The sequence below is a fragment of the Marmota monax genome, unplaced genomic scaffold, assembly GCF_021218885.2.
Source record: "Marmota monax isolate L192 unplaced genomic scaffold, Marmota_monax_Labrador192_F-V1.1 WCK01_AAM20220418_F8-fsc00029, whole genome shotgun sequence".
Lineage (NCBI taxonomy): Eukaryota > Metazoa > Chordata > Mammalia > Rodentia > Sciuridae > Marmota > Marmota monax.
The window spans coordinates 11,807,972-11,834,358 of record NW_026693024.1 but is presented as its reverse complement, the minus strand read 5'-3'; the positions used below and the strand labels follow the sequence as shown (position 1 = coordinate 11,834,358).

The window sequence follows — 26,387 nt, the reverse complement described above, 5'->3', positions numbered from 1 at the left end:
ATTGCCCTTGCTTTGGGCAAATTCAGCTTCTTAAAATGTCAACTTAAATACACGTTTTCCACAATATATCTGTTAGGCCAAGTATCCTTATGTAGGAAAGGCCAACAGGCAATCCCGTGGCCAGTTCAGTTCAATATCATCATCTGGAGCACTCTTTTCAATAAACCTTCACCTTGCCTGCTCCCAAGAAACCACTTCCTCAATTGAGTTCAATTAGGCAACAGTTAAGCAATGTCTTTATTCCTAGGCCAGCACAAAGCCCATTGTCCTTCTGATGATCTGTTAATAATGAAGACAAGAAAATAAGCAGTGCCATGGGACGGATCTATTCCCCAGGCCCGCTTGCCGTGGGAGGTGGTGTTTTGGCATGGACAGGCTGACCATTTTGGAGTCAAGAGAGAAGAGATTAATCAAACCGGGAAGAAGAGAAGGGAAAAATCAAGCAGACAGTTACAAAAAACAGAAAAGAACAACAATCCCAAATCCATAGGATCAACAACACTCCCTTTTGCACACTCGGGGACTGCGCAATGAGGTGTGAACAGGACGAAGCCAGAAACGAAGGAATGGCACTGCCGGACCCTCTCTCTCCCACTTGGAGGCTCTCTGCAGTCCAGCTCTGTGGGCTCTGCCCCTGGATCACAGGCTTGCAGAACAGTGGAAGAGGAGGCCAGAAGGTTAGGCAGACAATAAAGGAAACCCACCTTCTGCTCTTTGTGAAAAGTAAGAATTTTCTCAGTTAACCATTCTGAAATAAATTCATCAATTTTAGCCCTTCTTTTGCTCATATGGCCTACTATTGTCATTTAAAACAGTGCCATTGAAGGTAAACCAAGGAGGCACATCTGGATCAACCTGCATTCAGTTGAGCACTCAGCCAGAAGCTGAAAGTAGGAGTTGATTGTTTTGTGATGTCTGAATGTTTTTATATTTTCATCCCCAGCACTTTTTATTTTTTATTTTGAGACAGGGCCTCACTGAGTTGCTTAGAACCTTGCTAAATTGCTCAGGCTGGCTTTGAACTCGCAATCCTCCTGCCTCAGCCTCCCAAGCCACTGGGATTTACAGACGTGCACCACTGCACCCAGCCTGAATGTTTTTAAAGCATAATAATATCAATCAAACATCGAATGCTATCCCTACATTTTGCACCCAGTCTCTCCTTTGTTCTACAGGTCTTGGCAGATGGGAGAAACCATAGTTTGTGACTGATAAAAGAAAGATTTGGAGATACAAGACCAATTTGTTTTCTGCATATGAACTGTAATCCTTAACTTATGGAGACCCCCATGTTCAGCTTTGGGAACAAAGGGTCAACCGAGTGTCAGGGCAGTATGGGAGCAGCTGCTCCCTAGGGTCACCCTAGCTCCTGTATGCAGACGTGACACTCCTGGCGATGTTGCTATTCATGCTAAAGTTAACCGCCCAATAGTTTTCTTGCTTTTCCAGCTACATCACTGGTGACCGATAAACTAAGTTCGTGCAAGGTCTCAGCTGTTCTGAAAGCCTCTGCCTGTTTATTTTAGGTAGATAAATGTTGCTATTATTCCTGAGAGGGGAGGAAATGCTGGAGGCTGGAGACTCTTTAAATCTGCACACTGTGAAGATATTTAGGAATCCCTAGCACCCAAAGAAGGGGGAGGTGGAGAAACCACTTAGTCTCCATTTGGAGATGCTGTAATTCTAGTTCCGTTGAATAGCAGCTAATCACTGCTTACTATTTTGTAACCTAAGGGTAATGAACACTGTAGCTTGGTCTGTTAATTGAAGATAACAGAACGCTCACAGATCCCCTTCCAGGAGAGTGGTTTTCTTTGTTTATCAATAAGGCTATGTTTGTTTATTTTTTTATGGCTTCATCTGCATCTAATTCCAAGGAAGTTAAGAGAGTCATCTTAAGAAAATCCTTGGGGGGAAAAGTCCAATGAGTTTCAGCCAGCGTTATCTTAGGACTTCAGCTGTCACAAATCAACTAATAAGTGACCCATTTTACCATCATAAGCCGAATTTATCTCTGGGAAGGAATAAAAATAGATTGGAACAAGTGAAACTACTACAGTCTCCCGAGCCTCTCTCCAAAATTCTCAGCAGATCTCTAAATAACCTAAGACACCAGAGAAGGTCAACAACTGCTTAAATTGTTCATAGCAGCAAGAATTCCCTATTACCTAACCAGACAGAGCCCCAAACAGAACTCTAATAAGAGTGGAGTTTTCAAAGAAGGTTTGTCATGGAGAGTAGGGTCTGTCCTGGATACCAGCACTAAGCTTTCTTCCTCAGCCCCAAACTTTTAACTCAGTTTCCGGTGAATAGCTTACATACACTGAGTTGTAGTTAGAAGTCACATGCTTAACTTTTAAAACTAGAAGAAAACACCAATTTCGCATGCTAAGCAATTTCAGGAAATATACAAATTCTAATTTTTCAGTTTTCACCTTTGCCAAATTTTTTTTATAAAAAAGGAATCCCCCCCCCCAATTTTAAGCAGATTTAAATATCTCTGAAACAAGGTTGAAAGCATGAGGTATAATATAGAGCTCCCATTTTAGGCTGTTGAAATAAATGCAATTTTAATCCTTTTCCCAAAATACTGACAAGTTCCTTATGAAGAACTAACAACTTGAACTCAGTCTTATTTTATCTCTTTTATTCCATTTGCTTTCAGTAAATGCCTTTTATAAGTATGTTGACTCTATTATTTGCCTTGATTCTCAGATATCCAATATTAAAATTGCTACCAGCCAGCTTATAAGTCAGGGAATAATCTGATATAAATTAATGAAAAGTCTCCTTGAATATTCTACCACATTTCGCCAAACATAATAGCAACTCCTCCTCCCATTGCTATCCACTTTCCAGAAAATAGGCCTTCTCAGTTTTTAATTTGCCCCATATTTTGATTAGAGTCAAAGAAATAGAGCTGCTATGGAGGAGAGGCTGGAGAGGGTAAAACATGTTGGGAATCATGGCACAGTGAGAAGCCGGCAGTGGAGAAACCACTGAGTCTCCATTTTCAGGTGTGGTCAACACACGCTGGACAAGTTTCTAGGAGATCCAAATAAATTTAAATTAAAAATAAATAAATAAAATAAATTTAATGCTTGTTCCCAGAACTAATCAGAACCTCTGGAAGTGATTCCAATGAGCCAAATCCATAAGAGACTAATGGACAACTTGTAGAAATCAGATGAGAAAGAGATTTCAGGAAGTCTAGGGAAGCCAAGTGGATACCTGGGTGGAACTTTGGGAAGGTGGTCATACTCTAGCAGCCGGTGTTTTGTTTTGAAATTCCAGAAAAACGTCCCCCGTGTCCAACAGTGACATCAGCCAACATGGTGATGTGCTTTGGGCATCCTGCAGAATGTCTAGTTTATTCAGAATACAGTGGACAGGTATATGCAATCATGATTGACTCCCTTGAGTCGACCTAGGTGAGAAGTGATATCCTAATCAGAAACTGCTTTACTGATTTGTCCTAACTGTTGTCATAAGAGACAGTCTGCGGGAATTCCATGTGATTCCTACCCCAAAAACCTTTGGAAGAACCAGAAGGGGAATGTGCTCCTGAAATCAGAACAAGAGCCTTACATCAGGAGAATATGAACAGGTTGAATCAAGAGTCTAAGGGTCCATCGAATGACAGGAATAGTCTTGCCAACCACGGCATAAAAGGTTAGAGTCCAAAGACTCCACTGTTCTCTTTAGCTGCTTCTGCATCGTGGACTTCCTTAAAACTGAAAGTTCCCAAGTCCCAAGTCCAGGTTGTCTTATCCCTAAATAGTGTTTCGATAGCCACTATCCATGGGATCCATTTCTCTAACTCTCCTTTCTCTACATCTAGAATACTAATGGAACATCTTCCAAGGCCAATACTGGGAGGTATAAATTCTCCTGCAGGTGACTTTTGCATTGGAAAGGTGCATTGTCAGCTCAAGAATTTCCCATCAAAGTTTTCTAAGACTTAGGCCCAATATCTCTCCAAGCCTGAATTCAAGTCCATTCACAGCCTGGTTTCTGCCACCCCTATACCCAGCTCTGGAAATGGGGTTCCCCAAATAGTGAACAAGTCACCCGGAAGGACTAAATGCATTGTAAGTCAGTCAGCTGATTCTGGCTTATGTCTCGAGTTTACAGAAGCTTCTGGAAGGTGCCCTGGAATAATTTGTGAATTAAAAAAAAAAAAAAAAAGATTGCTACTTGAGAGTTAAATAAGATCAAGACGTAGAATGCTTCTAAAAATACTTACTTTTACGTCCTCCAGAGACTTACATTTGCTGACAAGGACTTCAAAGCTGCTGCCTGATTGCTTTTCTCCCAGCTGCCTGGGAGAGGCCTTAGGATGGCGAGACCACCTAATCCAAGGGCAGGTGTGTTTGCCCGAGTATAAACACCAGGGCTGATGGAGGGAACAAGGGGACTGTTCTGCCCTCCCCACTTGACTTCCCATACCCTCATACTGAATCAGGTCAAAAGGAGGCCTTCGTATAAACATGCCTTGTAAACAATATCATGTCAATCAAGTGTAATATTATCATAAGGCACCTGAGGTTTCAAATATTATGATTGTTTACATCCTTAATATTAAACTTATGTTTCTTTGAGGGCTAAACAGGACATTGAGAATAATGGAAAATTGATCTAAGTATCTGCTATATTACACACCACCTACCCTTGCGCCTGGGATCTTTGCCACAAATTGATAATAAATGCAGTTATCACCATAGTTAGTTGCAAACTGGTGCTTCTCACAATCCTAGAAGCCTCACTTTCTCCTCCCCTGCTACAGTATTCTCTTTTCCTATAATGTCAAATCTTTCAAGTTATATACTTTTCCTAAGCTATATACAATAAATCAAAGTATAGCTCCTAAGGCATTATGAAAAGACATTTAGGAACTACCTCCCTGTAGCCAAGCAAGCGGTAGCTTCTTATACTTGCAGTCTTCTGACCTTGTCAAAGATTCAGACTAAGAATTCAGTTCATCCATCCCCCATAAGCACAAGAGCCATTTGTCCTTTGCATGATAAAATCAGATGGTATGTCACAAGCCACTTCCAGGCTAAATTTTCCTGAAAAGACCCATTTGCAGGAAGCACTGCCAGAGAGAAGTGACTGTGGCCCAAATAAAATAATTGACATTGAGAAATACTGATTTCATAATGTATCGTTGGAGTCAGCAGCTAGAAGCCCTGAGATTTTCTTATGAGGTCTGTTTGTAATCATAAGCCAGACAGGTACTTCCAGAGGGTGCAGATTTTCTTTGGCATGGTGCTGTAAAAACTATTGGGCTGAGAGCAAAATCTCTACTCAAACTAAAGCAATAACCTCTCCTTTCTATGGGTGCTTTGCTCCTGATTCATAGTGAAAGATGGTCCTAAAAGTGAAAGAGGATATTAGCCATGGGTAGCACTACCCATACACATCTCAACCTCCAGTTATTCAATTCAAAAATATCTCCAGTCTCCTTAGGCTGGAAGTGAGCCTCAGTGTTGGGCATTTACCTATCATGTGCGAGGCCCTGGGTTCAATTGTAAGCACAGAAAAAAAGAAAAAAAAATCTACCAGACATTGCCAAAGGTCCCCAGGGAAGAAGGGGGCACAAAATCTTCCCAAGTGGAGAAGCAGTGGTTTAAACCATTATTTAATATACACAGCTCTTCTCGACCAAGGATGCCTCTTTCTCGCCTCCTCATGCCCAAGCCCTCCAAAAAAATTGCCTCTTGTTCTGTCAGGGTGACCAGCTTTAAATAGACTTTCCACAATATCACTGGTCCTAAGGACAATACATTAGTTGATTCAATTGTTATTCCAGGATAGAGTTCTTAGAGAACAGTATTTCCATCCACAAATCCTGGAAAACTAGAATTGAAAATGCAAAGCATAGATTTGTTAGAATAAAATAAACCTGGAAAACAATATAGAAAATGTCAAGTAATAAGGTCAAAGAAGAAAAGAATATTTCAAACCACTCAATGATTATTTCACCAGGTAGAAATAACCATTACTGAAATTTGGTAAGCATTTTTCCAGACATTTCTCTGTGTCCACATCCAAGTGTAAAGTCTGGTAGATATCTAGAAGTTCTACACAGAAAAGAGAAAGATGAATTATTGCATAAATCCATATGGACATTTACCATGAGATTATACTCATGCAATTCCAAGCAAAAATTACCATATTTGATTTAATTTCCTATAAATTAACAAATGAGAAATGGCTGGGCCAGGTGGTGCCTGCCTGTAGTTCCAGCTATTCAGGAGGCGGAGGGAGGAGGATGAATCAGCCCCAAAGTTTGAGGCCACCTGGGAAACAGTGAGACCCTATTTTAAAAAGAGAGAGAGAGAGAGAACCTAACAACTGAAGAAACTGATGGATTTCAGATGTTGTTTTTTTTTTTTCCCTGCTTTGGATATTACTTCTTGAAAGGTCCCCTAAATTAAGGAAACGCTTATGCAAAAATTAAGCTGAAATTGGTGTTAGTTTTAAACTGCCCCTCTCCATGTTAGATGGCATCTATTGACTCCTTGATGGGAAAGATGAAGAAGTGGTAGCTTCTTACCTCTTTTCCTTCCATTGCTAATGATTAGTTACATAGTGATACCCAGGCTCCTCATCCCGATAAGCTCATCATTGATGAAAAACACCCTAAGTTGAAAGTGCATTTCATGCACCTCATCTGTCAACCATCCTAGCTTAGCAACACACTGCGTTTTAGAGCGTTGGTTGTGTCCCCTCATGACCTGGGGGCTGACAGGGAGCTGCAGTTGCTGTCATCACCAGGTATCACCAGAGAGAATCCGACTGCTTGTAGGATCACTAGGGATCCTGGGAAAAGGTCCAAATTCAAAATTCTGAGCCTGGCTTCTACTAAATTTGTATCCATTTCACACCATCGTAAAGTCAAAAAATCAAAAGGCAAACCACCACAGTTTGGCACAGTTGAGTTCATGTGTGACCTTTCAATCCTCTTTTTTAGCCATGTTTTCCACAGTTGTTTGGTGTCTGTTCTATTTTAAATGAATCCACAGCCTTTCAGGTCCTGCATTCTTTATTTTGACTCATTTTATAAATTTGCCTAGATTGGTTTTCAAGACACGTATTTGTTTGCAAAGAAGACCCAGAGATGCTCTATTTCTTTGAGTTTGTGAATCCTTGATAATATCTGCTCCCTGCTTTCTTATTCAAAATACAACTTGGCTGGAGACCAAATTCCTGGTGACCTTTTCTTTCTCTCAAACTTTATAGACACCACACTATCCCTGTCCCTGGGCAGTTCCCACTATGGTGGTGACATCCAAACCCACTCAGGATGCTGGGCGTTGTGGCTCTTCCTGCCTCCCTGATTCCCCCTCTCAGGGCATCATCTTACTGAGGCTGCAGCCTTGGCATGCTCAGATCACCCCAAGGCCACAAAAGGAGGTGACAATGATGTAACTCTGAGGCAAGTCCCCACCTCCTCTAGGCCTAGCCCCTGGGCCACGTGCAGAGCTTTCTCTCCACCTCTCAAGATGGCGGCAGGAACAGATCCTTATTCCTTACCCACTATCCCTCTTCCAAAGGGGACTTAAATAGCTGCCCTTCCCTTCATCTACTCTCTTCCCACTGGGTCTGGAAGGCTCAGTACAGTTATTTCCTCCCCTTCCCCCAAAGAGGCCACCATTTCTCTCTTCCTACCTTCTTTCTGCCTGTTTCCCACTCAGGATTTGCAATTTAGTTCTGCCTTTTGGGGGCTCTTGGTGACTCTGTGGGTGCTAAAGAGGTCTTTCTGCATACTCTTAATATCTTCACTCATTCAAAATAAGTATTATGAAATAACTCATGAACCCATATAGACTTACTGATAAACCGATTAGCTCTTCCCTTCTCTCACCTCCCTAAATGCTGATTGTATTTTTAGTCTGCTCTACACATCTTAGCAAATGGAAAGTCCAGTCTCCATGAGCCGCTATCACTAATAGATTTTGTCAAAGAAGCGTCTCAAAACAGAATCCAATAAATATTTCTTCAAAACAGAATCCCCTACACATGGAGTTATTCAATAAGTACTTTTTGACAAAGGAGATGCATTGAGAATTTTATAAGTATGTTCCAGTGCTCAGCGGAAAAGGACATTTAAGGGTTTACCAAAAACTAATGAAAGATCAAGATAAGACTTTAATAATACAACCATGGGTCATTTAGCAATGGAGATACAGTCCAATAAATGTGCTGTTGAGTGATTTCATGTGAACATCATGCAGTGCATGTATCCAAACTAAGCCAGCTGTGACATCACTAGGCAATGTAATTTTACGTGATGCCCAATTGTATATTCAGTCCCTCCTTGACCAAAACATTATTAGGCATGTTGCTATAATAATTAATGTCAACTGAGGGGCCCTGTGAATGGTGCTGCTAAAAGTGGTTTGTGTAAATGATCTTGTTCAATCATACAATGACCCTAGGAAAAAGGCACTATTATTGTCCCTGTTTTAAAGATGAGGACACTGAGACATAGAGGAGTTAAGGAATTTGCCCACAGTCACACAGCTAATGAATGGTAGACTCTGAACTTGAATCTGTCACTTAGGACATGCTCTGGGACAGCATCTGGACCAGGAGTCATCATCACCAAGGGGGAAGCAGAGTGTAATCCATCTTGGCCACGGTGTGCAAGGATATAGGCTTGCTCTAAAATCAGAGTTGAGGACGTTGAGAAATGTTTAAGGTGGAGGTTTGCAGGAGGAGCCATTGTAAATTGAGTTCCAAAGCATTGATTCAAATCTGGGTGAGGACTAAGAATGAACTTCCTTTTTTGAAAGCGACAGGGTTCTATCTACTGAAAGAGGTTATGAACTTTCTCTGTGTAAATGTCCCAGACAAAAATGGCACCTATCCATGTGTGACCTTAGCACTCTTCCAGTCCAACCAAACCATGACCTCATGATGTCAAAGGCCAGGAATGTAACTGGGGAGGTGAAAATAACAGCTTGCTTTCACTTTCCAAGCACCAGCCAGCCAGCCCAAGATGGCTCTGCAGTTCAAGGGGACCATCCCTGTGCCAGACAGATTAAACACTCGGGGAATTCGATCCCCACGCTCCAGGGAGGGATTTTTCCACTACTCTCTAATCCAATGAAGCCTGGGTTGGCAAAGACAGTTGAACTGAGAGAGTGACTAAGTATGCAGAGTCCTTGGAGGTTAGAATACAGTCTGTCTACCCCGAGAAGGCATTTTGCCCTCCGTCTGTCTGGATTTCTAATATCTGCTGCAGACTATTAATCATGCAGACCAGACTCTTGAACCTCTTTGAATCATTTTACATTTAATCAAAATCCTCCCCTTTCCAAAAAAATAAAAGCTACAAAAATCCTGCCTGGTTATCTGATTTAAATTATTTTTAATGTTTAAGCAATGGTTTACCTGGAATATGTACCCTACATTGAACATGCATTTAAAAGCTTTGAAATGAACTCAGACAAAAAAAAACAAAAAAACCAAAGCTGCAATTACTACCATATCATGAAATCAGAATTAAAACTTAGCCAAGGACTTATTTGTTCATTTCCTTTAGAGTCCCTGTTAAAACACAGGTCACCCCATGTTTTCACCATCAGGAATACTAATGGGAAAAAAATGGAATAATTCATCTTTTAGAAGACAGTTTCCACCAAATTTTATGGAGTGAGAATTTGGCCTAGAGTTTACAATTGAATGTTCGATTTTGCATTTGAAACATCATCTGGTCTTATTTGTGAGTGTCACATAGAACAGATGTCACGATTTACGAAACCTCGCCTATCTCGCTTCTCCCCTTTGCTCATCTACTTACCTACTTTCCACGGACAGTATTTTCTACGCTTTAACAGATTTTATTCTTTCAACGAATCTATACTGTGTTTAACACAGAGTTTTCTATTTTTGGTTCTGGGACGTGTGGATGGAAATGCTTTTCTCTATGAACCCCTTCCTGGGACGACGACCTGAGCCAAGTTGGAACCGTGGATCCACACTGCTATCCAGATTCGGGAATGGTCCGAGTTCCCCATTCCAACCGCATATAAATTCCTAAACTTGCTTCAAGCAGAGAATGTGGGAAGGGAAGAAAGGAAAGCCTGTGTTTTCCTTCTTCTACACTCAGAGGGCAGGGAGGGAATAGAGCCCCAGAGCTTGATCGCATGAACCGTAAGGGAGGGGGAGAGCAAATATTTAGCTAGGCCGGTAGAAGGTTGCCACATTCTGTCACCGACAAGCCTGCCAACATTCTCAAGGTGTGGAAAAAGTAAGGCCTTAAAGCAGAGCTTCTCGGTGCTCTTTTCAGGTGTTTCTTGCTAATTTCCTCCTGCACTTCCCCGGCGATCTGACAGCTGGAATGTGTGCATCATCAACACCCAGAAAACAGAACCCAGAACCGAGGGTCTCATTACACCGCAGACCCTTGCAAATCTTGTCTGGACACAGGTTCAGCACTCATGTTCCACACGAGGAATATTCCAGAACACTGAGGGCTTTCGACGTGTCTTTTTCTTTAAAAGAAATGCTCTAAAATCAGAGTTGAGGACACTGAGAAATGTTTAAGGTGGAGGTTTGCAGGAGGAGCCATTGTAAATTGAGTTCCAGATTTGACAACCTCAGCACAAGACAAAAACCTAACATGTGGCAACAGTTACCATTACCAGTGATTGTGGGCTGCTCAGCGAGCTTGGCCCCTGGGCCAGTGTGATCTTTCACTGCACAGACTTGACTGGTTTGGAGATTTGAGTGGAGCAAGAACAAACAGAAGCAGAGACAATGAGGTCCAAGTTATCAATGGCAACCATGTATCCTGCATTTTCCACGACCCAAGTCTGGTGGTTCTCATCAAGGCCATCAGACTCGCCAGGTTGCATGCCTCAATTTTTAATTAGGGAAAATTAAACTTATAAACTAGGTATAGTTTGCAAAAGAGAAAATGCCACTTTATTGCCCCTGGAGAGCAATAATTATGTGAAGCTTATCTTTGTACTTCTAATGCCTTATATGACATATTGCAAATAAAAGGGTTCAACCTATGTCTGTGCATATGTGCTAATGACAACCAAGAGAAATTTGGGAAGATAACAATTATTTTAAGTTGTATTGTTTTACTGGTATTGCTGATTTTTATCATAACCAAAGGATGCAGACGTGGGTTTTAGTCTTGGCTCTGCAAAGTGCCACTGAGAAAGTTAATAAGCCTTAAGAGGCTTAATAACTCAGTTTGGCTACCTATAAAATGGGGAAAAGAACTTCTCTTACTTAGCTTGGGTTACAGAGTTTTTCTATGAACCAACTAAGACACTGAATGTGCAAATGCTGGGTAAACTGAAAAAATGCACACAGATGGAAACTTCTATCGCGATGATCATTATTACAAATCATCACCGCTCGAGCGTTCTGGGAGTCCAGCCATTCCCAGTCCTGCCAAAAAGAAAACTGCTAAGAAGCCACCACAAATGGCACGCCACATCTGAGCTTACTTTTCAAAATGGTTTAGTTTTTAGAGTAATTAAAAAATAATTCATAACATTGCATGCTTTGGCCCCACAGTGAGCTAACCAAGGCGTGATCACATTTGGGAAACTACAGGGGCGCCAACCCCAGGAAGAATTCTTTTGTAACACGCACATCACACACACACATCACACACACACACACACACACAAAATACCGCACAACATTTCAGCATTGAGAATGTCTGACCACAGGTGCAAAAACCCACTCCCAGAAAAAAGGAAGAAATAATTTGTGTTCTGTGGCTAATGAACTGTCTATGTCCTATTCCTTTTCAAGTCTGTCCCTATCCCCAGATTCCAAGAGTCCTCAAGTTATTTAGGACCCACCATAAACCTCTACCCCTCCTGTTGACCTGAAGCCCAGGCCCATTCACTCGATGCCCAGAACTGGGGTGACAGTGAGTGGGGTGAGTCCACCATTATCTCCTTCATCCTTGTCTTTCTGATCCTCATTCTTCAGTGAACACTTGCTGTGTGGCTGTGTCACATCCATGCTTCTCTTGATCTTCACGACACAGTTTGAAATGAATATTGCAGTTGGGTAAATTGAGACTCAGAACGATTGGGTCATTTTCCCAAAGCAGAGTCTGGATAGGAAACCAAATGGCGAAATCCACTTGATTCTAAACACCTGTATTTCAACCACCTCACTCTACGGCCTCCTCAATTTCTTCTATCCTAGGAAATTATTTTCCTGCTGGGTAGAGATCTGCAAGGAGGAAGCGGCACTCGGGGAGCTGCTCAATGGGCATCCTCTGTTAACTAGGCTAGTCCGCTAACATACATTTTTTTTAAACCCATTTCCAAACATGGCCAACAATACCACGCCTGGTGGATGTGATGGTTATTTCTATAATATAAGTGACTAATATTGACTTAATTTGCTTTTCTAAGATTATCTGCTTTTTAAAAAGAAAGTTGCATGCTATAAGCCAAGTGAAAGTATTCCTAATGCTATGATTTCTGACTGAGCCAAGCAGATAGGGAGGAGCTCTGTCTCCGTGGTGTGATGTGGGGAGGGGACAATCACTGCACAATTAACACTTTATCATTTAGGTGATCATCTAATCTGATTTCTCAAAGGCTTTGGCTTTGTGGGCATCATTCTCAATGACCTTATCCTATATTTAAAAATGACCTATTAATATTAGTATCTGATAACTCTCTCTTAAAATAATATCTACCTCTGTTATTAGGAGAATCAAAAATTGTGTTGATTATTTCTGAAGACCTGACTTATTTTTTTAAAGAGAGAGGGAGAGAGAAAGAATTTTAATATTTATTTTTTAGTTATCGGCGGACACAACATCTTTGTATGAGGATCGAACCCGGGCCGCACGCATGCCAGGCAAGCGCGCTACTGCTTGAGCCACATCCCAGCCCAAGACCTGACTTATTTTTGAAGGGTAAAAGAATGTTTCAGATCACATGCATCTGCATATTATTTGTGTTTATTGGAGATCTTTGCTTTTGCTTTGAACTGAGACATTACAAATAAAATCCCATTGTGTAAGCACACGATTTTACGAATAAAAATATATGCCTAGAACTCTTAAGATGAAGTTGTTATACAAACCAATAAAATCACACACCATGGTATTCCTTTGTGGCACTGGTGTTGGGGACAGAACTAAAACTCATCCTCAAAGTCCCCTCCGTCACATCCTGCTCCTACAGGGTCCTCCTATTTCAAGAAGCCTGTGGGATGCTTAAGTAACAGGAATCTGAAATGATTTGCTTTTCTGAAAACTTGGGATTCACTATTTCCACTCCTCTTCCACGTGGGCCTTTGGTCTTCCCACAGAGGCAAACTGGGGCATGTTCCTGGATGACCAGGTGGCAGGCGGAGCACCGGCCAAGCTACCTTTACCTGCGAAAGAGAGATGGAACATGAGAAGGAGCCCTCCTGCTTGCGGAGGGTCCGGGTTTGCAAGGCCCCTCAGCCTACCCCCGAGCCACTCACTGGGTGGGGAAAGGAAAGACCCCTTTCTACCTGATCAGCATAGAGGCCTTGTCTGGTTCCCTCTGACCTTGAAACTGGGTCCTGCTCCTTCACAGGAACTGCCCAGAACTTGCCCCCTCAATACTGCCCAAAGTGTCTTTATTGGATCCCTAAGGAGAAGCCAGTGGCCCAGAGTGCCCACGAGGAGGAGCAAGGTGTGAGCATTTCCTGGTCTCACCGAGCAGCTCCCCGAGTTCCTCTTCTGCCATAAGCACCATCTGCAACTCCAGAGGCCTATGGAGCAATTAATAACCTTTCCCCCAGCCAAGGGCAAGCACTGCCTTGCTCCAGACACCATCAGCTCTGAAAGTTTGTGGCGCTGTGTCCTCCCACCTGATGGACGTAACCCTCTGGGGAGTTTAATGACCTTTCATGACTCACTTCACACCTTGATCAGAGTCACCAGCGCTGATTGGTCACCAGCATGGACTCACGACTTACACGGCTTCAAATGGTTCAGAACCTGTGACCTTTCATCCAGAAGATCTCGAGAGGCAACCAGATTTCAAAACAGCAAACTCCAAACTCAAATGTTAAAAAGAAAAGGAAAAAAAAAAAAAACACCCACAAAACCACTTCCCTTCAAATTCTTGATACCCAACATGTGAGAGCATTCAGAGAGGCCCCACGCTAAGCCCCGTTCACAGAAGAACATTCACACCTTCTACAGAAGAGCCAGCCAAGGTGCTGGGTTTTTACCACCATTTCCAAGAAAAATGCTGATATTTCAATTCATCAGCACATAGCAAGGGTGACCTGGCAAAGTCCTGAGCCTCCTTGGCCGGCACCTGCCACCCTCAGAGGGTCCTGCAGCTTAATGCTTTGAGTCCCATAGAAATAGAGCAAGGCCAGGCAATCGGCTCTGAGTCTGCCGTGGGCTGCTGGGGGAGATGGAGTGTGCCTACTTTCAAGGTGGACCTTGGTCATGAGATGGACATCATGACCCTAGGTACATGGCTGACGGCACATAGGGAGCAAAGTCACTACAGCTACAACGTGTACAACCAGAGAAATGAACAGTTGTGCTGCAATTGTGTACGTTGAATCCAGATGCATTCTGCTGTCACGTATACCTAATTTAAATTAATTATTTAATTAAAAATAGAGAATAAAAAGAAAGTTCATTTCAAAGGATCTGGGCCTCTAGACGATGAAATAAACCTCCATGCTCCCTCTGTTGAGAGTTTTGCCTGAGAAGCACCCTTCTGTTGAATCGGAATCCATCTTTGTAGATCTCTTAATGGCTCCAGGCTGATCTCAGGAACAGGAGGACCCAAGAATGAGTTAGAACAAAAGGAAGAAGGAAGGGGCACTGGTTAGAGTGGGAACATTGACAAAAAGAAGCAGAATTCAGAAAACGGTCCACTGGGGGGCTATGGAGACAGACCTCATTAGGATTCCTGAGCCCCAGGGCTAATTCCAGAGTCGCCTCCCAGCAATGGTGGGTCCTGAGGAGGTATCCTGTTCTCCCTCCCTCTTGGTTTTCCCATCAGATAAAAAGGAAGGTAGGCAACACCCAGACATTCCCAGTCAGGGGCAGTTTTGTCCCCAGGCATAGTTGCCAAATGTCTAGAGACATGTTTGGTTATCAGAAGTGACCAAGATGAGGAGTCACGGGCATCTAGTGTATAGAGGCCAGAGATGTCGCCAAACTCCCTAAAATACACAGGATATACCCCATTCCCCGCTAACACACAACAAAGAATTATCTGGCTCAGAATCTCAGTAGCGCCAAAGCTGAGTAATGCTGGGCTAAGCCATTTGAAGGGTCTATTAATATCTAATAAGATTAAGGTATTCAGAGCCCCCCAAAAGTATATCCACCTGAAGCCAAGAGTCCAATGGCTATGCTCTGCATTTTTTTCTGAGCCAACATAGGCCATTTTGCTCATAAACTTTGCCATATTTCCTGGAATTCATGAGCACTTGGCCAACATACCCAGAGATTGACCAATGCTACTCCGAGGGAGGTGGTTGGGCCTGCGGTACAGCTGGAAGGTGCAGGGGGGTGACCCACTCAGCAAAGACGCCACATGCATGGGGACTTCTCTGAGTTTGCACAAGGGATCGAAAATGTCACCGAACAGACTCATATTTGTTGATGCTGAAAATCTACTGCAAAGACTCTACTGAACCCAGAGTGTGTAATAAGTACCTAACACAGGAACTCAGCAGGAAGAGTGCTCTGGAAGGATTTCCACTACCTACGCTTAGTCACTGCCTGGTGAACAGAGCCAAGGCGGGCAGAGGAGCCCTGGGGGTTGGAGTCTCCCAGGGTGACGGAGCTGTTCTGCTCACCTGCTGTAGGTACAGCTGACGGCAGAGGAACCAAGGGAGAGGCCAACAGGTAGACTCCAGCCTGAGCAGGGGGGGCTCTTCCTCAGGTACTGGCGTAGGAGAGAAGGTTCTGAAGGGCCATTCAGCTTGTGAGCCGGCCCACGTTCCCTTCTGAGGCCTGAGATAGCCCCTCAGGACCCACGGTGGTCAGTTCTGACGCCACATGCCCCATACCCTCACACAAACACACAATGACTTACAGCGTTCTTCTTGCTTTGCTGAACCAATTCCCAGGTACCCTGGGAGCATGCTGATTGGCGGTCTAAGGTTGCCGCTCCCAGGTACCTCTGCAAATGTAGCACAAAATACTGTATTATAAGGGAGATGAAGAACATAGGTTCCCCTCAATTTCTGCCCATATTTCTGCAGTGGCCTCTTAAGAGGTCTCCTCACCTGCTGTTTGGTCTCCTTTCAATCTCCCACCACTGCAACCAAAGGGATTCTTCCAGAGTGAAAGCTAATTTTCTTACTCTTCTGCTACAGAATTCATGGAATGGCTGGCTCCATATGGTGCTCTGAAGATTGAGATAAGTTTCTTAATCAATCTCAAAAGACCTTGGATGGCTCTAACAGCAACCTGCATACTATCCCACCACCCTCCCTATGCTCCAAGCACGCTGGCTTTCCTTCAGTTTGCTGGATGCGCCCTGCTCCTTTCTGCCACAGGGCCTTTGCATATGCTCTTCCATCTGCCTTATATTCTCCTCCTCGCAGGCCTGCATCACCCCTTGTCACCTGATTAATATTCTTCCTCCTTCAGAGTTTGACTCAGTCATTGCTTCCCTCGAGAAGGACTTGCCCAGTCCTCCTCACTAGGTCATTCCTCAATACTGCCCTTTGTGGCCTCATAGTTGACCTTCCTAGCTCTTTCCCCAACTGCAGCTTTGCATTAATTTGTGAGTTTAAGAAATATCTACTGAATAAACAAATAAATGAATCACCCCTCCTGGAGGAATCTCGGCTCTCTCTGACCACACATCCCTGTTTCTGTCTCTTAGGAGGTTTCATCCTCTTAGCGTGGAAATGGTTCACGTGCATCTCTGTCCACGAGACTCTTCCTTCCCTCTCTAGCACTTCTCTCCCTTTTCTCCAGGACTTTCTTCTGTGTGTGTGTGGGGGGGGGGGGGGGGCGGGGCGGTACCAGGGATGGAGCCCAAGGGCACTCTCCTGGGAGTCGCATCCCCACCCCCTTTTAGTTTTTATTCTGAGACAGGGTCTTGCTAAGTTGCTTAGGCCCTGGCTAAGATTCTGAGGCTGGCCTCAGACTCTGATCCTCCTGCCTTAGCCTCCCAATGCACCGGGATTACGGGTGTGTGCCACCACATCCGGCCCTCCATAAAGTCTTCTCTCACCTCCTACTCCTCCCAGGATGGAGTGGCCCCTCTCTGTGATCCTGTAGCCTTTTATATGAATCTTTTCACACTTGGCCTCAAATTGGCATCAGGTACAGACGCTGTCAGGTCTGCCCTTTGGGACGCTCAACTACTCAACCCAGGATACTGGTTTACAAAGCAGCACGTGCTGCGTGAATATTTGTTAAACCGAAATGCCACCCGGGAAAGCTCGGGTGACCCCAATGTCCTCAGGTGGCAGTTCTAACACGGAGACCAGTGACGTGCCACCAACCCAGGCTTCTAAGAGAGGATGCAGAGTGCAGATGGGAAAGGCGTTCTCTCAAGGGAGAGAGAACCCAGAAAGGTGGCGAGACCTTTCTGTTTAGCGATAGGTCACTGCCGTCTTTGAGGTCCTGTGGCATTTCTCCCCTTGTTGCAGAGAGCTGTCGTGGTGGTAGCTGTTTCTCCACACAGAAGGTGGTCAGATTGAGCAAATAAAAATATAATATTCCCAGTTAAATCCAAATTTCAGATAAACAACAAGTAATCCTTTGTATAAATAGGTCCCAAATATTTTGTAGTGGTTATACTGAAATTGAAAAAAAAAAAAAAACATTCATGGTTGGGTGCCGTGGCAAATGCCTATAATCCCAGCAACTTGAGAGGCTGAGGCAGGAGGATTGCAAGTTCAAGGCCAGCCTCAGCAACTTAGTAAGGAACTAAGCAATTTAGCAAAAGTCTGTCTCAAAATTAAGAAAAAAAAATAGATAGGGATGAGGATGTTGCTCAGTAGTTAAGCACCCCTGTGTTCAATCCTCAGTGCCCTCTGCAAAAAAATCATCCACGATTTAGCTGAAATTTGAACATAATATACGTATGATCTGACAACCTTAATTATTTGCCTTTAATATGTGCTGAAACAGGCCATATTAACTGGTATTTCTAAATGACAATCATCAAGAATATAAATATCAGTAAATGCTTACCAATGTATGGCAATTCTTCCTCAATATTTACTTGTTTGCCTACTGCCCATAATATCACTGCCTGAATCATTGTTGTCTTAAAGGGCAGGTGCTGGACATTTTTTATCCTTGTTCTAGACTCTTTGGAACATTGTCACCTTCACATGCTTTTAGAGCACCTATGTATTATTGCATGTTCTGACCAGGAAGAAAGAATGGCCTTTGGTAATGGCTGTTTGAACATCCCACAGAAGACTTGAACAGCAGCAACAAGCTATACTAACAGAAAAGCAGAAAGCACTTTTGAATATTTCAAATCTATTAACAGGAAGGTTCAGGTACAAGGAATGAAAAGTTCAAATTCTCCTGCAATTTTCCCGGAGACTTTTCCAGCAAGGGGGGAATTAAAGTGCAAAATGAGATGTGCACAGAGTTTTGTTGTTGTTGTTGTTTCCTGAGAAAATGGAACTGTAGGCTAGAAATTGGTTTGCTCTCTTTGCCGTTTACAAATTTTCATATTAAGATAATGATGCTCTGCTTGTGCAGAAGCTCGAGCAGTGACTAAACAATGTGACATGGCACTAGCTTGTCTGCTTCCCACCAGCTCTCTCGGATCTCTACAGGGATCCTCTGACCACGGAAGGGGCATTTCCAGAAGGCAGGGGGGAAAGAGGTCAACTGGTCGACCATCATGTCCAGGATCTTTAATGCCAATTTGCGAGGAATCATCTTTTGATGGGTATCTGTGAATGGGGTGGGAAGGGCGGTGAGTCGTGTTATTTATTTCACTTCCCTTAAAGGAAGGGTGGAGCCTACTCAGGCCCCAGAGAATTCAAAGGACATAGATTTGGGAGAGACACTCAAAACAAGCACAGCTAATAAGTGAGTAATCAAGTGGGGAGCCGGTTCGGATATTTCCACAGGAAACTGCTGCTCCTCTGCGTGATGGACGCCCCCGCAGCCCTTTTGGGGTGTTGTGTTGGTGTGCAGTCTCAGCTGCCAGTGGGGCTGGGAAGCCCGTGACACGCTCAGGCTGGTAGAAAAGGAGAAACCCAGTGGCCTCTCTGCATAGGTCTCTCCCAGGCGTGAGTCCTGGGACCGATCTGATACCACCAAGGGACCCAGGGTGGAACATAGAAGCAACAATCCACACAGAGACCACAACACAATCTACACCTGACAGTTGGAGAATAGCAGGGCCTCGGATCCTGGGGAGCGGCAGGGGCATGATCTGCTTCTGCATTTTGGTGTGAAGGGCCACAGGGGTGAGGGGAGGACTTCACCCCCTCCCTGCTCCACACTAACGCTCACACTGAGGTGTGAATCAGTGTGACATCGGGCACGGAGCCACCCGAGGACAACCAGAGCTCACTAGCAGCACCAGGAAAGGGGTCAGCCATATCCCTCAGGTCATCTCTCCTGTTCTTTGCCTTGTATCCCCCCAATTAGCACTGTCCCTAAATCTTTGAAGTGACTGATCACCCATCCCTGAGGCAGCTCCTTGGGCCTAGTGATCAGAAGGGAACAGGATTCCCCCAGTGGGGACACCTGGGGTGGGGTCGGACCTGGCTCCGTTGTCTTGACCCATCACTTCGGGAGCCAATGACTGGGCCTCGATTTTTTCAACCACCAAACTAGCTGTGTTAGCTTTTCACACTGTGACCAAAATACTTGACAAGAACAACTTAGAGGAGGAAAAGTGCTTCAGGGGTTCCGTCCACGGTGGGCTGACTCAGTTTGCCCTGGGCCCAAGTGAGACAGAACACCATGGCAGAGGGTGTGGTAGAGGGAAGCTGTTCAGCTCCGGGGAGCCAGGAAGCAGACAGGGAGGGAGGAGCCTGGGGAACAAGATCTCACCACGCCCTAGGGCATGCCCCCAGTGACCTACTTCCCCTAGCCATGCCCCACCTTTCAAAGTATGGATCCATCAAATGGATTGATCTAATCATTTCCCCTCTGAACATTTTTGCATTAACACAGGAGATTTCAGGGGACACCTCATTCTCAGACCACAATCCCGGAGGACTACTCTGGGTCTGCAAACCACGAGAAATAAAGATGCCTCAGGACATAACATTTGCATAAGGAAAGTTGACATTTTCCTCTGCAGTATGGATTTGAGCTCCTTACTTAACTACCCTGGATTCCAATACCCAAAATTGTCTAAAGCTAAACCTTCTGGACTGTCTCCGACATAAGCAGCCAATGAGGGGAGAGCGAGAGAGACAGGGAGGCTATTTAAACAAAGACACCTTCACGGGGCCCTGAAACCGTTATCTTTCCTGAAGTGTTAGCACGGAGCTGACTATATCAGTTACGTTTGAGCTAACGTCTCCATGTTGAGAGAATTAGGATCAAAAGAATATAATGAGAGCCAACCAGTTTTTATACAACTTTATTTTTTTAGGATTGGATCTCCTCTTTTCATTTTAAGTTATATATATTTTTTTAAATCCAAATTAAACAGCCACTTATACCTTGCCCTGCTCTCTCTGTAAGTCCTCTCATAGCAGGAAAACTCTGCAAGACGCGTTGAGTGGGAAATCCAGGCACAGAACCTGGACAGATCAACCTGCACACTGGTCCAAAGTGTATGGCTGACTGGCGGCAAGTGAGAAACTGCAGGTGTGTGGGTTTATTCCCTACTCTAATAAGAAGGACCATTTTTTGTGCTGTTAACCAGGGGATTCCGTTTGGGGTCTTATTAAATTGATTGGCAAATGAGAACTTGGAAACACCCTAGAAAGGTAAGGTTTGCTGGAATTCAGTTGGGATGTGGGCTGAGGCACCTACTCTGGAATCCCAGAGCAGTCTGGGAACAGTTCTAGAACATTCACTGGGACAGTGTGAATGAACCATTTCGGAACAGTCACTGTTAAACTCAAAACTAGTGGCTGGTCATGTATGACTAAAAAAAAAAGAAAGAAAGAAAAAATAAAAATAAATCGTATGGTTAAAAAAAAAAAAAAAACTAGTGGCTGGACCCAGCTAACAACAGTTCTGTCCAGGGGACTGGTGAGGAGCCGTGCTCTCTGGGTAAATGTCACCAGAGAGCAGCATGCCAGGAGAGGGGCACCAACAAACTCTCTGGCCACAAAGGCCTTCTTGGGTAGATTCAGAGTGTGATTGTGGGCATCTAGCAGCCTCTCTGCTTCTGTGAGTCTTAAGGACACTCGGGATGTTTTCCTTAGTGTTGACGATGCTGGGGAAAAGAAGAGCTCTTGGAAGCCACCCTGAGAGAGAAGCTCATGGGGGATGACGTGTGGGGACTCCAGCAAAGCCAGCATACAACAGTCTCGTTTTCATGGTGTGTCGGATTAGATCTAGGCTTCAGCTACTGTGCGTGTTGTGAGGCCCTCACTCTCAGCCAGGGCCAACATCTCACAAAACTTTACAACCCAATGTGACCTCCAGGGACCTGGGCCAGCTGGGAGACAGAGCAGCCAGGGCTCCTGCCTCTCCTAGTCTCCCTCCCTCCCTCTTTCTGTAAGCTCCACAACCAGGGTGGATATTGACTCTGCCTTTGGTCACACCCATCCATTTGCACATCTGTTCACACAGAGTGTAAAAAAAAAAAAACCTAGGGTCACTTCAATTTACCAACGTGTACTTGAGCAGGACAGAGGTCCTAGGACTCGGCAGCACTCCAGGCCAACAGGGCTCAGTGTCTGCTCTTACAACGTGGCAAGCCACTTTTATAACTAGGAAGACAGGAAGGGGACATACAGAGATGGCCCAACTGGTGCGACTTGGCGCTCACCTTTGTTGGAGCAGAATTTGGCAGCCTTGGACTTCTAACAAACAAGAAGAAAATGAACTTGTGTCTTATTTACGTCCATTCTTGTAGAGTCTCTCTGTCACTCCCAGCCCAAGCCAAATCTTCAGGACTCAATAATTGTTCCTTCTTTTTTTTCAGTGTGAGGATGAGGCCCACCCCACCATGGAGGGCCATCTGTTTGACTCAAAGTTCACAGACCCAAATGTAAACCTCGTCCAAACTATCACAGAAATATCCAGAACAATGCATGACCATATATCAGGCCACCGTGGCCCAGTCACATTGACACATCAGTTAACCATCCCAGGATGAGAACTAGGGAGTCACTGGCCTGTGGGTGGGTGGGTGGCTGTGGAAGGGTCCCCAGCTGGTGGCTTGACCTAGAAGAATTGAGGGGAGAGCAGATCCCAGGGGGCATCACGAGGTCCAGGTCAGGGGAGGAGCAGCAGGTACAGCCAAAAGAGATGGAGAAGACATCTGACCAGTCCTCAGAGACCAGCACACTGTGGGAAGCCAGGTCACCCCAGGACCCGGTGGGGCTTCAGGCTCCCACTGAAGGAGTTACCAGAACCTGGGGACATCAGAGTAGAGCTGGCATTCAGAGAGGCTCACTGTCCAGCAGGAAGGCCATTCTCCTGCCCCTGGACAAGGCTGCACTCAGAGACCAGGCAGGCCAAGGCTCCTTCCATTTCCACAATGAGGAACAGATTGTAGTTTTTTCCCTTTTGCATAGTTTTGCTTTCTATATTTTGATGTTGGCTATTTTATCGACAAGATTATGTAATTCTTATTTTCATTCTTTGGGTATGAATAATATAAATCCTGATTTCACTTTTGTTTTGATTGTCCGGAAATATTTTATGCATACTTTCATATTCAGTTTTAGTGGGTCATTTTGTTTCACGTGGACATCTCGCCAATGACATATAATTAGATGGGTATGTAATTATGTATATGAGACTTAATCTGAGAATCTCTATTTTTTTTTGGTACATTATAGTTATGCAAAATAGTTGGGTTCGTTGTGGCGTAAAAATGCATGCATGGAATTTAATTGATTTCATTTCAGTCCCTAGTGAAATCTCTATTTTTATTAAAGATTTTACCACCACCACCACCACCACTACCCCTCTCCAAAAAAATAAATAAATAAATAAAGGACCGCAGAGACCAGGAACCTGAGGGCATAGTAGAAAGGTCAAGTTCCTTTCCTGTCCTTGACCATGGGATTCGAAGCCAGATGGACCTGAGTTCATCCTAGCTGTACGTTCCTGGGCAAGACGGTCACCTCTCTGGGAATCAGGCTCCTTGTTTATGAGGTAGGGTGGCTAGCCCCTCCCTGATGATTAGTTGCTATGGCGAACAGATAATTCACTTACCCCATGTGGCTGGCCATGACCTTTCCATGGAATACACAGGAATAATCTCATTGTCTCTGCTGGACTGTTTTTCTCCTCTCTCTCTAAAACCCTCTAAAGCATCATTCAACGCCACCCCCCCCCACTCCAAATTTTGTTTTCCTTTTTTGTATTTTGTTGCCGTGTTAAGACTTCTATCACTTCAGGGTCTCTCAAAGGTGTTGAATGTCTACCTGTGTTCCTGCCACTGGAGTAATCCTTCTAAACACATTCAAAAATGTTAATAACCAGTCTCGTGTTGCAGCTGTGCTTTAAAATTGGGTTGAAAATTAAAATATTATAAATTGATGCTGTTGGGAAATGAGTGAATTGCTTAGCAGGCAGGGTTAAGGGGGGACGCTGGTGGGCATGGGGTGTCTTTTGGGGGTGAGGAAAAATGTCCTGGCATTAGATAGTGATGATATTGGAACAACTCTGTGAATGTACTAAAAATCACTAAGGAGTACAATTAAACATGGTGAATTTCGTGTGTGTCAATTACATCCCAATAAAATCAAATTGCTGTTGCCTGGGTCAAGTAGAGGATTGCCTCTTTCTAAAGTCAACTGTTACAAAAATGAGACACTTCCTGCACACAAGATATTGTTGATTTTCACGGTGGTACTCAATGGCCATGCCCCAGAGTTACAGTAGGTGGAATTGGCTATGACTTCCCATCATGCAGGAAGAGGATGCATCAGCAGAGGCTAAGGTAAATTTGAAGGAGGTGAACCTTGAGCTGAGGCTCCAGGGAGGAATGGATGGACCAGGAGAGGGGGTAAGAAATAGCTGTCCCAAAGAAGAATCCAGAAGGAGGGAGAGATCATGGCGTTCTCTTTACTTTCTTGTCATTGTTTTAAATTTTTCATTTATTATACAGTGCTCCCAAGAGGAGACGTGAGGACTGGTTGTCTTGGTTGGCTTTCTGAGATTAAAACAGGATACCTGAGACTGAGTGATTATAAGGAAAAGAGGTTTGCTTTGGCTCTTGGTTCTGGAAGTCCAGGGTTGGGTGGATACACCTGCTCGGCCTCTCCTGCATCCTAGCCTGGAAAAAAAGCAGAATGGAAAGTGGGCGCAGGTGAAAGAGAAAGTGGTAGCTAGCTCATTCCCTGCAGAGAAACCGTCTACCATTCACGAGGGCAGAGCCTTCAGGGTCCCAAGTGCCTCTTGCAAGCCCCACCACCTCCCAAGCCCTTCGCCCTGGGAATCAAACCTCAGCATGAGTCGTGTTGGGGACCAGCCATCTTTCAACCCCAGCACTGCTCTCTGGGACAGAGGAGTTGGCTGGGGGGCAAAGAGCCACCTTAGACAGTAGCAGGGACCCTGGGCCACCCTGGATTCATTCCTCATTCATTCTGGTGCATTTGCACACCTGAATCCTGGGCCCACGCTCGGCAAACACAGCCGGCCAGAAAGCAAGCACTTTGACCGGGCCTTTGCAGCCTCTCACGTTGGAGAAATGAGCTTGCTTCATTTTCAAGAAACAAAAGGCCACGAGGCGGAGGGGACATTTCCTAGGCAGCCATCTTGCTTGGTGGGGGTGTGAAGTGAGAAACCTCATGACTCACAAGGCTGGGGAAGCCAGCACAGAATGAGTGCAGGCTCCGGCTTTAAAGGCCAGTTTGACAGTTCAAGGCAGGCTTTGTTGGCCAAGTCACAGCACGTCCGGGAACCCTCACAAATGTTGACACGAGCTCTGGGCTCTGCAAAATGTCATGGGATAGAGGACAAACCGCCGTGCCGGGTCAGCTGGCAGAGCTCAGGAAGGTAGTGCATCCCGGGCCCTGGGTGGATCTACTGAGGCCTCTCAGCGGAATCAGGATCCCCGTGGGGTGAGCACCTCAGGGTCGGGAGACAGGAAAGCAACTGGCCCCCTCCTTCTGAGGCAGATTGTGCCACTAACTTGTCCAGGGGCCTGTGCCTACCCTCTGGGCTTCCGACACAAACGATCCTTATGTCAGTATCCTTATGTCCATTCCATCTTACTGGGATATTTTGTAGGCACCCTCTTTGGTGTGATGGAAATCTGGGCCTTCACCATCCTCGAAGCCTTTGGTATCAACAGGGTTCTTTGGTTAGCAGCAAAGCACAGTCTGACTTCTATTTAAATATCCACTCCTGCTCCCCACCTTCCAAAAAAAAAAAAAAATACAGTCTGCCCTGAAAAGAAATGGTTTGGCATAGTGAACATTTAAACATCTATTTTCCAGATGGATCTCTTTGTTAAATTTAAAAAAAAAAAAGGCTAAACCATGTGGAATGCTCCTAAGTGAATATTATTGTTTACTAGACTTCTTATTCCATCTTATGCATTTGACAATAAAGTATCAGCAAGCTCATAAAGAAGGATTTTTTTTTAGGTCCATAATCTTTCTAACCATAACAAAAAGGCGGTAAATATATTGTACAAGAGCGCGATGGAAAAATGTGCGAAAGTATTTCCATAAATCAAATGTAGCACTTTGGCGTCGGCCCGAAAGCATTAAATTTAGTAAATTAGAACCAGATGATTTTAAAATAGAAACTTACATAACTTGACGGTGTGACACCCTCCTCCCCACTGCCCCCCCCCCCAATAAGTTTATTTTCATGAAGTTGCTTTGGCTGCTACTGAAATAGGTATTTAAGAAGTAAGGGCAGAGCTGGGGATTATTCATCTCTGTAGCTCTCACAGTGCCTTACTGTTACACTGGGCAATTATTAAGTATTGGTGGACGAGGGGAACGAAGTCTCAGCAACAACTAAGCCCACACTAATTGGGAAGGAAATGTAACACAAACATCTTCAGGATCCACAGGTAGACAAGACGCTACCACCCCCCACCTAATAGAAACAGCATGTCCCACTTTCCCTTCCAAGGTTCAAGTTGTGCATATAAGGGGATGAATTAGAAATAAAAGGTAATCGAGATTTGCTTCTCACTGGAGTCACCATGCTCCAAACTACCATCAGCTTGGAATCTTCCTTTGCACACAATATCACAGTGTAGTTGACCCTTAAGTCAAGCTGGGAGTTCAGCACTACACATTGACTGAGCACCTGTGATCTTTAAGATCCT

General features: G+C 44.4%; 1 protein-coding gene and 1 long non-coding RNA gene across 3 annotated transcripts in view; one reads left to right on the top strand and one right to left on the bottom strand.

Annotated features, from left to right (window-relative positions):
• Positions 1–26,387, top strand: part of Nedd9 (neural precursor cell expressed, developmentally down-regulated 9) — a 104,407-nt gene that overhangs the window by 20,335 nt on the left and 57,685 nt on the right. The gene's annotated exons all lie outside the window — the stretch shown is intronic.
• Positions 15,048–25,471, bottom strand: LOC124098585 (uncharacterized). 2 transcript variants are annotated; one of them, XR_009227651.1, is made up of 6 exons: positions 25,255–25,471; positions 24,272–24,374; positions 18,173–18,425; positions 16,246–16,367; positions 16,053–16,160; positions 15,048–15,902 (listed from the first exon to the last, which is right to left on the bottom strand). It is a non-coding gene; the product is annotated as an uncharacterized LOC124098585 (long non-coding RNA). The 2 variants fall into 2 exon arrangements; XR_006853621.2 differs by having other exon boundaries at positions 16,053–16,139.